The sequence below is a fragment of the Pteropus alecto genome, unplaced genomic scaffold (assembly GCF_000325575.1).
Source record: "Pteropus alecto unplaced genomic scaffold, ASM32557v1 scaffold166, whole genome shotgun sequence".
NCBI lineage: Eukaryota > Metazoa > Chordata > Mammalia > Chiroptera > Pteropodidae > Pteropus > Pteropus alecto.
In genome coordinates this window covers 3,336,899-3,349,385 of record NW_006439757.1, presented here as the reverse complement: position 1 = coordinate 3,349,385, position 12,487 = coordinate 3,336,899, and the positions used below count along the sequence as shown (strand labels likewise).

The window sequence follows — 12,487 nt, the reverse complement described above, 5'->3', positions numbered from 1 at the left end:
GATGTTTTTTTGAAACTAATGGGAAGCTGTAAAAAATTTTTTTTGATTAATTAGGAAAGACTTACAAAAGTTATCTCTATATATAATTCTGGTCAATAGAAATTAACCTTTAAAAGATTTATTGAATTTGGAGAGTTAGTATTTAGTTCATTGCTAAGTGATTGAAAACTGCTTCACAGGGACTAGGCTGTTTTTAATGACTTCTTTCTAAACGTGACTTTCATCAAAAAAAAAAAGATCTTACTCTTAAAAGAATTACCCAATTTAAAAAAAACCTGGTGTCAGTACAATTTAATTATAATAAAGAGAATAGGGCTGTTCTAAAAAATAAATCCAGGATATATGTTGGATCCTGTTTCTAAAAATTGCCATCCTTCTACATTTTTATATGTCTTTTAATCACCAGGGGACATTCATGATATTGGGGATGATTTGGATGGTTTCTATGGTGTTAAACACCTGTATGCACAATTCTGGACACGGGATATTAAAGAAAGGTAGAGTGAATTTATGAAAAATTAAACGGTTAATTCAACTATTTCTATAATTTCAACATTTACTTTTAAAACACAGTAGGTTATAGCAATAGGAATAGGAATTCTGCCAGGTCCAGCACTTATTAAGCAATCCAAAATGGGTAGCATCAGGTTTAATAAAAGGCAAAAATATTTAGTTGAAAGTATTTTGACACCATTTAGAGGTTATAGAGGACAAATAAAGGACACTGCTCTCTTCCTTCTTTCTCTTTGAGACCTTCCAGCAGTTACTGGATATATTTTTTGGAAGATTTTTGTTCTCTTTTCTTTCTTGTTTTATGTTTTAAATACAAGTTTAAAAACTTAGGGACCCAAACAAAACAATATTTGAGAGGAATATTGAATTGGTTAATCAATTCCCTCTTTCTTATATCTTAAAAATGAAAATGTATGATGATCACAAGGACATTGGATTTCATCTTCATTTCTTACTTTGTTTAGAATGTGTCTCTTTGATCTTCTATGCATCATCAACTTGTGTTCATTCTATGTGTTCAATAGATCAATTCCAGTAGGATAAGCACTTTTGCAGTGATGACTCAAAAAACAAAATTGCTAGCAAATAACAATTTATGTACTGAATTTGTAGTTCTCAAGGAAGCTGAGGATGACCATGTAACCTGCAAAAATTTGTTGGTATTTCATATCCATCATCGGGGTGATGTCACTGACCACATAAAAAACTAAAGACAAAAACCTGCTGAAAAAAGCATCCGCACTTATTTCAACATTTAGTAGTTATATTAATACCATGGTAGAAAGTGAGACATCTTCTGAATTTACATGTTATAATATAAGGCATGATATTTCACTTAAAACAATTAGCTGTTCCAAATTCTGTTCAAATTTTATTTCAAGTTTTCTTTACGCAATTATGAAAAGTAAAGAGTTAGCAGGCAATAAGTTGGCTCCATTAACAGAATTTCAAAAATGTAAGAAATACCAGTTTTATATTATTATACAGGCTTCAAACTTAGAGAAAAACAGTTAATTCAAATAATTGTTTGATGTTTTAATTCAAGTTACTAAATCTAAGCTTTGAATATTTGAAAGGTATATTAAATTGAGTTTGGGTTTCACCACAGAATATTAAATTTTATTTGCAGTAATAATAAGATACTAATTTCTTGGGAGCACAGCATGATAATACAATGGTATTCTTGCTGAATTAAGAAAGTGTTGAATTAGAAATATACTTGGTATTGATAGCCTGTACCATAGCCATAAATGTCCTCTCCCTTTGTCACATAACAGAAATTGTGTTTTGGAAACGCTTTTGCCTTATGATTATTACTTTTTTATTTTTTATCATCATAATCTTTGCCTTATAATTATTGAAAACAAAACTTCAAAAAGAAACACATTGAAATGTATTCCTACAAAAATAAGAAAATGAACAAATAAATCTATGAGAGGTTGAACAGTTTACAAGTATTATTTTGAAATTTTATTATTGTGATTTGGAATACCTCATATTGTGGCAAAAACCTTTTGACGAATTTCCTATTTTTATTGATTAAGTTTATATTCCACACTTGAATAAAAGGCAACTAAATAGGATTCTGATTTTCAACATCTATATTTGGCAAAACATTCAAAATCATAATAAATTCCAAATCTTATTTAATGAATTTTGCCTCATAAAAATGTTTGTTGCAAAAATATACTCATGATAGAGGCCAAAAAATAGGTTGAAGTAGTTACATGCTTTAATATGAAAATTAGAAATAATAATATTCTCCATTTAGTATTGTTTCCTCTGTGCTTATTGGGTACTTTGTCTTTGAGAAATTTGACTCAATTAGAAATTCTATGACCTGAAGAAGAAGACTCTTCTTCTAGTCAACTAAAGGCAATGATTTCAAATTTATCAAACATAAAATACATCTTTGAAGAAGACTACATGGAATTTTATAAAAGTATAAAAATCAATAGAGCTAATTTTAAAAATACATTCTCAGATAAATATTAGTTCCATGGTATTAAAGACAGAATATACATGTATACCTATATATATTGTGTGTACATAAATATATATATATAAAAGAATAATGATTCTGCTTATAGTATTCTTATAGTATTTTAAAATTAATGTTCAAATAAGCAAGAAAAATATTAACTTAATTTTGATTGTATTTGCTCTTTCTCTAATATATATATTAATGTAGAAATGTATCTATATATATGCCATATATTTTTGTACATATCAAGGATGGGGCAGAGATTAAAACAAAAACAATACATGAAATTTACTAGCTATACAGTTAAACAAACTACAGATATACGTTTCATAAAAAACATAAAATGTAAAAATTGGTGTAAGCAGAAATAGAACACCAATAGCCATTAACTGAATTAATTGAAATAGGAATAGAAGATTGGAATATATAATTATTAAGCTTGAGTTAATAAACATGAAGTATTTTTTTAATACAAAAAAATACCAAATAATAAAGATCTTTGCCTTGTTTCTATTCTTAAATATAATGGGTCATTTGGTCTCCAATTTAAATGTGATGTTTCCTGTAGGTTTTGGTACAAAGTCTGTTTCTGATAAACACAGTAATAGAGGTCCTGGCAAACATAATAAGATAAGAAAATAGCAAAAAAAAAAAAGAATAAGAAATGAAAAAAATGTATTTATTTGTAAATAGAGTGACATCTGCAGAGTCAATAAACAAGGTAATAGAACAATAAAAAACTTTGGCCAAGTTTCTAAATATATGAATAACTTATACAAATCGATAACATTACAGCATAAAAATAATAATCAGAGGAAAACATAAGAATAAGACACTATTTCCAAAACAAGAATTATATAGAACATAATGTATAAGATGTTGATGAAGAAAAATATTAAACTCTACTAAAGAATAAAAAAGTAGATCCAGAATAAATGGAAAAAAAATATGCAGTGACATCCTGAAAGAGGCAAATGTTTGCTTATCATGTTTACCTAACAATTCAGTTATTTTTATTCCAGCTAATGTTTTGCCCTTAAAGTTCTGCTCGTTCGTATCAAATTACAATTTGTAGGCATAAATTCTTTTCAAAATGAAGTTAGTCGAAGATTTTGTACATAGATTTTAAGATGATTTAGGTACAATTTTTATTTTCATGAATCTTGTTCTTTATTTCTTATTTGTAGCCACACAGGTTCACAGTAATATTCACAACTTTCTAAAAGGCAAAAATTAATCCTGATATTAAAAAATATTAATTATATTAAGTTTTCTTTTTCTAAAGCAATGAAATTTATTATTTCCAGAGGAGAGTGGGTTAATGAGAAATTGTAGCATATCATTTTTCTCCCATTCACATGTCATTTTATCATATTTTCTTTTATTAGTTGTAATTCCACTGTGCTGATTCACACTTATTCTGTGGTCAAGTGCGACTATTTCTAAATTTGTCCTAAAATACTTGTATGAAGGCAAACATCCCACCTGGTATGTGTGGTCTGTATTTTTCTTCCATGAGATTTACCTTGAATTTATTTCTCTTGTACTTAATCCTGTTTATGCTTGCTTCTGTCTCTAACATGTATTCATTTAGAAATGTTTAGCACAAGCAGTTATAATTTTTATTGGGCTACCCACAAGAACGTGAGGTCAAATAGCTATTTAAAGATACCCAATTATTTGCCTAACATATTCAGGGACAACAACATATTGTGCAAGAGATTAACTGGTAAATGGAATTTTTGTCAAATGTGAGGGTCCCAAGGAAATAAATTTTATCAAAAAGTGGTCTAATTGTATATTAGAGTTTTAAATATAATAAATGTTTCTATGGTTAGCATAGTTTCTATACTAAATTGTTCTAATAATTACAGCTCAATGATTACAATAGAGTTTGTAATGTTTCTTTTCAACATTGAACACTAAATAATATATAAGGAATTTGGAGAAATCATGATCAAATAAGTTGAGAAAACAGAGAAGAAAAACAGAGCAGAAAAATTTAAACATGAGAAAATAGAAAAAGAATGAGTTGCTCTACAGTGTTAATTTGTTCCCCAAATATCAAATGCTTCTATGAAATACAGGAGATAGAAATTGAGCTATCTCATCGAACAACAAAATGATCCTAATACTTGATCAATAATAAAAGGCCTCAACTTTCTCTATTTTTTCCCCTAAAGTTTGCCCCCTTATTATTAACTTGAAATTTTCATCATTTAATATATACTTTTTCAAGAGTGGTTATAGAGGATCTCCAAAATTTTATTGTTTTAATTCCCACATGTTTTTTTGAGAGCATATATTTTTTCTGGGCGGGGGCTATAGGTTTCTCTGCAGATCTGGGAAAGTGACAACTGGAGAAGGTAAAAGACTATCTGTGAGAGGTTCTGAAGCAAAGACCAACCTCATCTCCTTTGGTGGGCCCATATTAACTCTATCAGTTAATCTTATTAGAAAATTGCATGGTATTTAATTTAACTTTCTTTGAGTCATTTCACAGGGTGAAATGAAACATTCTATGCGCTATTTTAGAACATGAAGTAGGTAAACTTGTTAGAGTGATCAGCCCCTGTTGTTACAGTCAGTTTAGTTACCTAAAAAGAAATTAATTAATTAAATTTGAATGTAGGACACTATCCTTCTGCACATTCACAAGCTTAGAATAGCAAACGTAAGTGTGAATTCCAAAGGAAAGGCTGTTGTATATTCTTTCAGAGAAGGAGAAGCTGCTTTTCCCATTCTGACTGTGAGTGGCTTTGAACATCATTTCCAATTCATGTGCCAATTTGGTGATTGGTGTGAGCCAAGGCTTGCTGATTTCAAAGCCAGCTTGCATCACTGTGAATATCTCATTTCCGTTTTTTGCATGCAGGATCAAAATGATGAAAGTTAACTTGTTCTCTTATGATCTAGAAAAGACTTAGTTTTGGGTCAAGAATCACTGACAACTTTACCAAATATTTTCCTTGATGTTGTGCTTTTACTCCATCATTCACTCATTCACTGGGAGAGCTTGAATTCATTATTATCTATCATTGCATAAACCTAGCTCTGTTGAACCTAGAGGCTTTGTGGGACCAGAAGCCGTCATATACGGAGCAGGGTGCTGTGAAAGGCTGTTCGGGGGCTAGAATTCAGGACAGGTGTCTAGCCTCATGAAAGAGGGCACACCAGAAAACCAAGGCCAAAATGCAGCCATAAGAATTAGGCAGCTGTTACATAGAAAAAAAGATTTTTAAGAAAAAGTTGTAGCCCAACTATCTGAGCAACATAGATACGGACCGATTAAAATTTGTCTCCTAATGGGGTGTGAGCCTATTGAGGCTCACTGAGGGAGTGACTGGCAATTCTAGTGCCAGTCTTGGACTTGACTCAGTCTTGTCTGACTAGGGACCCTCATAGAGGTTCTAGGGACCCTGAATTACCTAGATTTTCTAATTAATAATTTGGATGTCAAATCTGCAGTTCTCATTACTAAAGGAAACTTTAGTCATTTTCTTAAACAAGCAAAAGACCACTGAGGCTTCAGAGATGCCACTGTAACACATCAGGGATAAAATAAAAGTCTAGGTAATTTAACCACCCTTTTTTCTCCCTGCAAAAGAATCTCTGATGATGGAGGAGATATTCTCATTTGGCTTGAAAATAATTTGCTACTAATTAACTAAAAGATCAGATAACTGTACAACTTTGTTTTTAGCCCTTTATGTATAGACTTGTTCAGTTTTTTAATATAAAAATGGTCCTACTACAAAATTTTTTTCTCAGCCTTCCTGTCTTTATTCAAGAAATTCCGACTGACAAAAATTCTTTTCCACCAGGCAAACAACTCCTTAATTTCTCTAACTGTGACCTCTCTCTCAAGCTCCAATTATTTTATCCCTAACCAGATTCTGTCATTTCGAAACTCAAGCTGCCTCACAATGGTAGCTTACAATCAATGTATTTTTGACAGCCTAATTATGTAAAAAATTAGTACCTTTTTTTTCATAATTATACGACTTTTATTGCAGTGCCAAAATGAGCTTTTCTATGAAAATTCCTTCCTTTCTTGGCCACCTACACAAGCTTTCAATAAGGATATATGGGGCAGGTGATGAGACGTATAGTATAATTCAGCTATTTCTATCATGATTAATTGGTTTGATTGACTTCTTTCTTTAAATTGTAGTTTTTATTTAACATAATACTCCAATTGCTTTGGCAATATAAAAATAAGAGTTAAGTATGCAAAAACAATTAAGGGAGAGAGGAAGGAAAGAAAGAAAGGAGGGAGGGAGGGAAAAAAGGGAGGAAAGGAGAGAACAATCTTGATTAGTGTTGTGTATATATCTGTGCTGTGCTATGAATTCGTAGAATTTAATACAATGGTTTTAACATCTTCCCAAAATAAAGAGATGTTTGAATGATCACCTTTTGAAGTTGGACTTCATCTATAGAGAGGACAGTGATGTACTATTGTATGTCAGCAATTTTCACCTATGGCATTACAAGTCATTTGCTATCAAAAAATTTGCTATCAATAAGAAATTCCATATCATTAATAATTAAAACATCTAAGTATGTTAAAGATTTATTTTGAAAAATAAATTAGAGCAGATTAAACATTACCCTCTAACACATATCATTTTTATTCATGTGCTGACATATTTTCCAGAGAGAAAGTGGTGTGGAAGCACTGTACATAACACTGGGTTCATCTATGAGAACTTTTGATGTTTATTCCGTAGGGGGGAAGATCAGAACTGGAATGGTTCTTGCCGGTCTCAGAGAGCCAAGATTTTTTGCTTGTTTGTTTCCTTGTTTTTTCTTTTGTACAGCTTCTTTTGACATGTGGCTTCCGCATCATGGTCAATATAGCTTCTTGAGCTCTAGACATCATGTTTACATTTCAACCAACAGGAAGGAAGAAATGGCAAAGGAGGATGTAGCTCTACATTTAAAGATGTGTTGGAAGTCACATATATCAATTACACTTATATCCTCAAATTGTGACCATTTCTTTTGCAAGGGAATCTGAAATATATAGTTCTTATTCTGAAAAGCCATGTTCCCAGCTAAATATCAGGCAGGCCATAACATACAAGGAAGAATAGATATTTGAGTACAACTGATAGCCTCTGACTCACACTCTAAATAGCCCTAAAGTCACAAGCTGAAAGTATGGCCCTTTTCTGCCACATGAGCAAAATTAGTGTTCTCCATCATCATTCTATTTTGCATTGAAACAAATGTTTTTATTTCCATATTGAAAAACTGAATGTTCCTTTAAGGAAAAAGTCATATATATATCATATATGTTTGTATCAGAAATAATAGTTTCTAGAATTTTAGTAAATTTTATTATGAAATTTTAAATTTATGAAAACGTTTCCAAGATAGTTCACAAATTTCATATATTCTCTTCACCTAGTTTTTCCTAGATGTTAACATCTTACATTATCATGGCACATTTGTCACAATTGAAAACTCACATTGATGCTTTGTTATGAATTAACTGTACACTTTATTTGGATGTCATTAGTTTTTCCACTAATATTCTTTTTATATTCCAGGATCTAATCCAAGATATCGCATTGTATTTAGTGTCACATCTCCTTAGTCTCCTCTGTCTGAAAGTTTTTCAAACTTTGTTTTTTTGTGACATTGACAATCTGAGGAGCACTGGTCAGATATTTTGCAGAATGTCCTTCAATTTAGGTCTGTCTGAAAATTAGATTGGATTATGTGTTTGGGGAAGAATGCCACAGAGATAAAATGACCTTCTTATCACATCACATTAGAGGGTATATGCCCTAAAATATTTACATAATTAAAATAGAGTAAAAATAAAAATTCAACTTTATTGAAAATATCTCCTGTCTGGCTTATTAAAATATCCTAATATTATCTAAATAGTTTTATAGAGCATAACACAGAAAGTCAGTTTTAATCTTGATACACAACAGCGATTTCTAATGAAGTTTTGTCTAATAGGATTCTTTATAGGGAATTTTTTTACAAAACAAAAAAAAAAACAAAATTAAATTATATGATATTATCTAGAATAATATACTACCAAAGTGGTTTAAAGATATTATAGTAAATAGCTTAAATATTTCTCTTATGATATTTAATTCTGTCAATTTTCTTAGTAAAGAAACTTTGCAGAAACAGCTATGCTAAGTAATTAGTCAAAGCCTACTGAAATGATGTGTACTATATCCAAGCATTCAAGTTATCTATAATAGCTTCTTCTTCCTCATAATCATTATAGAACTAATTCTCTTAGTCTTACCTCCATAAAGTAAGAGTTATCAGAAAATAACTAGAGATTCAGGTAGACAGTGCCTTGACTAATTGCTTTTTGTCTGGATTTTTCCCAGAAATATATAAATGAATGTGGAAATTACTATAGGCTCAACACATATATATTTTTGTGGCTGAAAATCAGTGACAGATCATGGTTTTTCTCAGTCTCTCTGAAGCAAGTAATTTTATGATGGAATCTGGATATAAGCTGAAATGTCTCAAGTACCTAGGAAGATAAACTGAGACAAGTTGTGATCCTGAGGCACAGGATATTAATTCTCATCCTCAATCAGGAGAATTTGAGTCTAAATAGCTCTCATGTCTAAATTATAAGGGTGTTTATCTCAATTATTCTAAATATTCTTCAGTTCTTTACCATGTTGCTACTTACATACATTTGACTGATTACCAATTACACTTCATAAGTAAAAAGTAAATTTGCATTATCAATCATGTTTAAGATATTATTCAATTCTGTAAGTGGATACTTTTTATATTTAAGAAGTATAGTGAATTAACTTAGATTGAGTGCTCACTATACTTTATAGGCTCTTTGTTGAGATTATTGCATAAAAGTAAAAAATTTTATATTAATATTAAAATGTAGTATAATCCACATTTAAGAAAATAAAAACTAAGAGCTTTAGAAGTTGAGTTATATCCATGTTTTCTTCATCTAAAAACATTGTCATTTCTTGTCTACAGCCATGCCACCCTGAATGTGCCCGATCTCGTCTGATCTCGGAAGCTAAGCAGGGTCAGGCCTGGATAGTACTTGGATGGGAGATCACGTAAGAAGACGAGGTGCTGTAAGCGTAAAAAATAAAAAATAAGGGATTGTAAACTGACAAGGTCCTTGCAATCTGTGAGGTCAACCAAGGATTGCCTCACCTAAAAATTTTTTTTAAAATAAATAAAAATAAAAATAAAGTAAATAAAAATAAAAGTAGAAACATTTCCTTTTTTTATTTACTATTAATCCTAAATAACTAAAAAAAATAAAATTTACAAAAACATCAGAGTTTACTAAAAATTTCATTCTTATATCATTATTTTCTACATGACCAAATACCTCTACATTTTGAATGAAATACGATCTATTATTTTTAAACTTCTGTAAAAATTATGTTACTCACCCACTTTTTTATTACATATTGATTTCTCTAAATATCATCATATTTTCTACATATTACCAGAATAGGTTGTAAGGCAAATGCTCGTACCATTTGGTACTTCCAAAAACACAAACTTGTAAAGCAACAGCATATCACTGCATTTATAGCTTCCAGTGTTCTCTTGTGTTCACAAATAATAAAATATTTGGAAACCCTGGCTTTATAAAAAGTAATTAATATACCAGTATTAATATAAATAGAATGCACAGTGTTCTTGGGAATTAAATAAGCTTTTAAAAAGCATGAGTTAGTTTAAAAAGAATAAGAATAGTCACATGACAAATGACTATCAATTGCTAACACTCAGTTAATCCTCAGGTACTCTTTTAAAGACGCTCCTTAATCTTGTACTGTGTATATGCATGAGTCTAGCCCTGTTTTCATGACAGTGTGTAGTCTCTGCACTTTATATAAATTTTGATTTTCTTATTAATACATTTAAGGTGAAGCAAATTAAACAATTTCAACACGTAGACTTTGAAAACAGAAGTCTATTCACAGGGACACAGTATATCCCTTCTCAAAGGGCAGGACACCATAAAGGTGCCAGGTCAGCAGGGAGTTCGCTCTCAGCTGGTGTACCTCCATCCTCCACAACTTAGTTTCTCATTCTTCAACTGGCTAGCTTGGGTTTATTCACATGGTGCCTGGCTACCATTAGCAGTAAGTGAGAAAGATGCAATGTGCAGTCACTTTTCAACTCTCTATATTCCTTGTTTTCTTGTCCCATGGGCTAAACCAAGTCACGCGACCAAGCCCAGCTTCAAGGGGTAAAAAAATGAACTTTAACCCTTGATGACAGGAAGAGCAGTGTCATTCCAATAAGGCCAGTAAGGATTGAAATGATTGGTGGTCATGTTTGCAATCCACTCCATATCCCAGCCTAATCCTAGTAGGTCTTAATGCAATCAGTAACATCAATGAGTTACACAGAGTTCTAAGTTCTTGTCTCTGATACTTCTTTCACAATGGCAGAGACTTATTTTGAAGCTTAAGCTTTGAGAAAGACAAGAATATTGCTTGACACAACTAGACTAAAATATCCCATCCATATTTTCCAAAATTAGGACTTCAGAGTTTCCGTAACTGTGTATGCCAAAGGCTAACCATGAGAACCACAGGAATTTTAGCAGTAATGACAACATGCTTGATCCAGAGTTTCATATTTAGTAGCTCAAAACTTCATTTTGTTAGATGTTTTGAAAATACACTTTTGCATAGGAAGCAAATATCAAGTATATCTTTCTCCTATACAAATCTGTGATGCCCACAATATGTGTTAAAAAAATGAAGCTCTTTTCTTAAAACTAAAAAAACTGTCCAAATAATGTGCCTCTTTTTTTTAGTACTTTTAAAAATATATTATGCTAGACTTGAGTCTTAAGGGAATGAGTCAACATGTTTAATCTAGTATAAAGTATTTTAGGCAACCTAACATGCATGTGGTATAGTGATAAAAATATTGAAGTTCCTATGCACTACTTTCTTTCTACAAATAGACCGCTAAAATGGACTGTGGACAGGGCAGAGCAAGCATAAAGCAGTACTAAAGCTGGAGATATAGGATTAAAGATGTTCTTTAGTTATTTCAATCTCTTTTCTACAAGTCTCTAGGAGTCCATATAACATATTTATTTGATGTAAAGATAGATGGATGGGCCTCTGGAAGCTAAATTATTTTAATGGAAACAATTGCTGGAGTATGATTTCTTTCCACTGAAAACAACCAAATTGACCAAACAAACCGAATTCTTGAAAAAACGTATAAAGGACACTAATTGCATATCAGGCATAGGAAGATAAATGGTAACTATTTGGGAGAAGGGATGAAGGACAAAATCAAAATCTGGGGTTTGGAGTCAGAGAGATTGCATATAAATCTTGGTTGGGCCACGTGTCATCTGCAGAAAAGTGCACTCACCACTCTCCTAAATAAACTCTCTAATTTACTGATTTACTTAGTTACAAGAATAAAAAAAAAAAAAAAATGAGTGAATCTTGTGCTTTTTCTTTTCTAACATACAATGGGTTTCATTAGAAATTTTACAAAAAAACCTGTTTTTAAGGTTTAATTTGTAATTTTTAAAAATAGTTTAAAACCATCAAAAGCAAATTATGTATAGAGATTGATGTTCCATCATGACAGTTAAAACCATTTATTTAGAGCTTATATGATTTGAAGGAAAACAAACTGGATTATGCAGAATTCATTTCTCCATGTAAAAGACTACATATTTTATTTCTATTATTTTTATCAATATATTGACATGTGACATTATATTAGTTTCAGGAATACAACATAATGATTCAATATTTGTATGTATTGTAAAATGATCATAACAATAAGTCTAGTTAACATCCACCACCACACATAGTTACAATTTTTTTTCTTGTGATGAGAACTTTTAAGACCTACTCTCAATAACTTTCAAATGTGTTATACAGTATTATTAACTATAGTCACCATGCTGTACATTACATTCCAGTGACTTGTTTATTTTATAACTGGAAGGAACCTAAT

The 12,487-nt window shown here is 31.0% G+C and overlaps 1 pseudogene; it reads left to right on the top strand.

Moving 5' to 3' along the window:
* Window positions 1-9,488: 9,488 nt before the first annotated feature.
* On the top strand, window positions 9,489-9,607 carry LOC112483977 (annotated as a pseudogene).
* The last annotated feature ends 2,880 nt before the right edge of the window (window positions 9,608-12,487 follow it).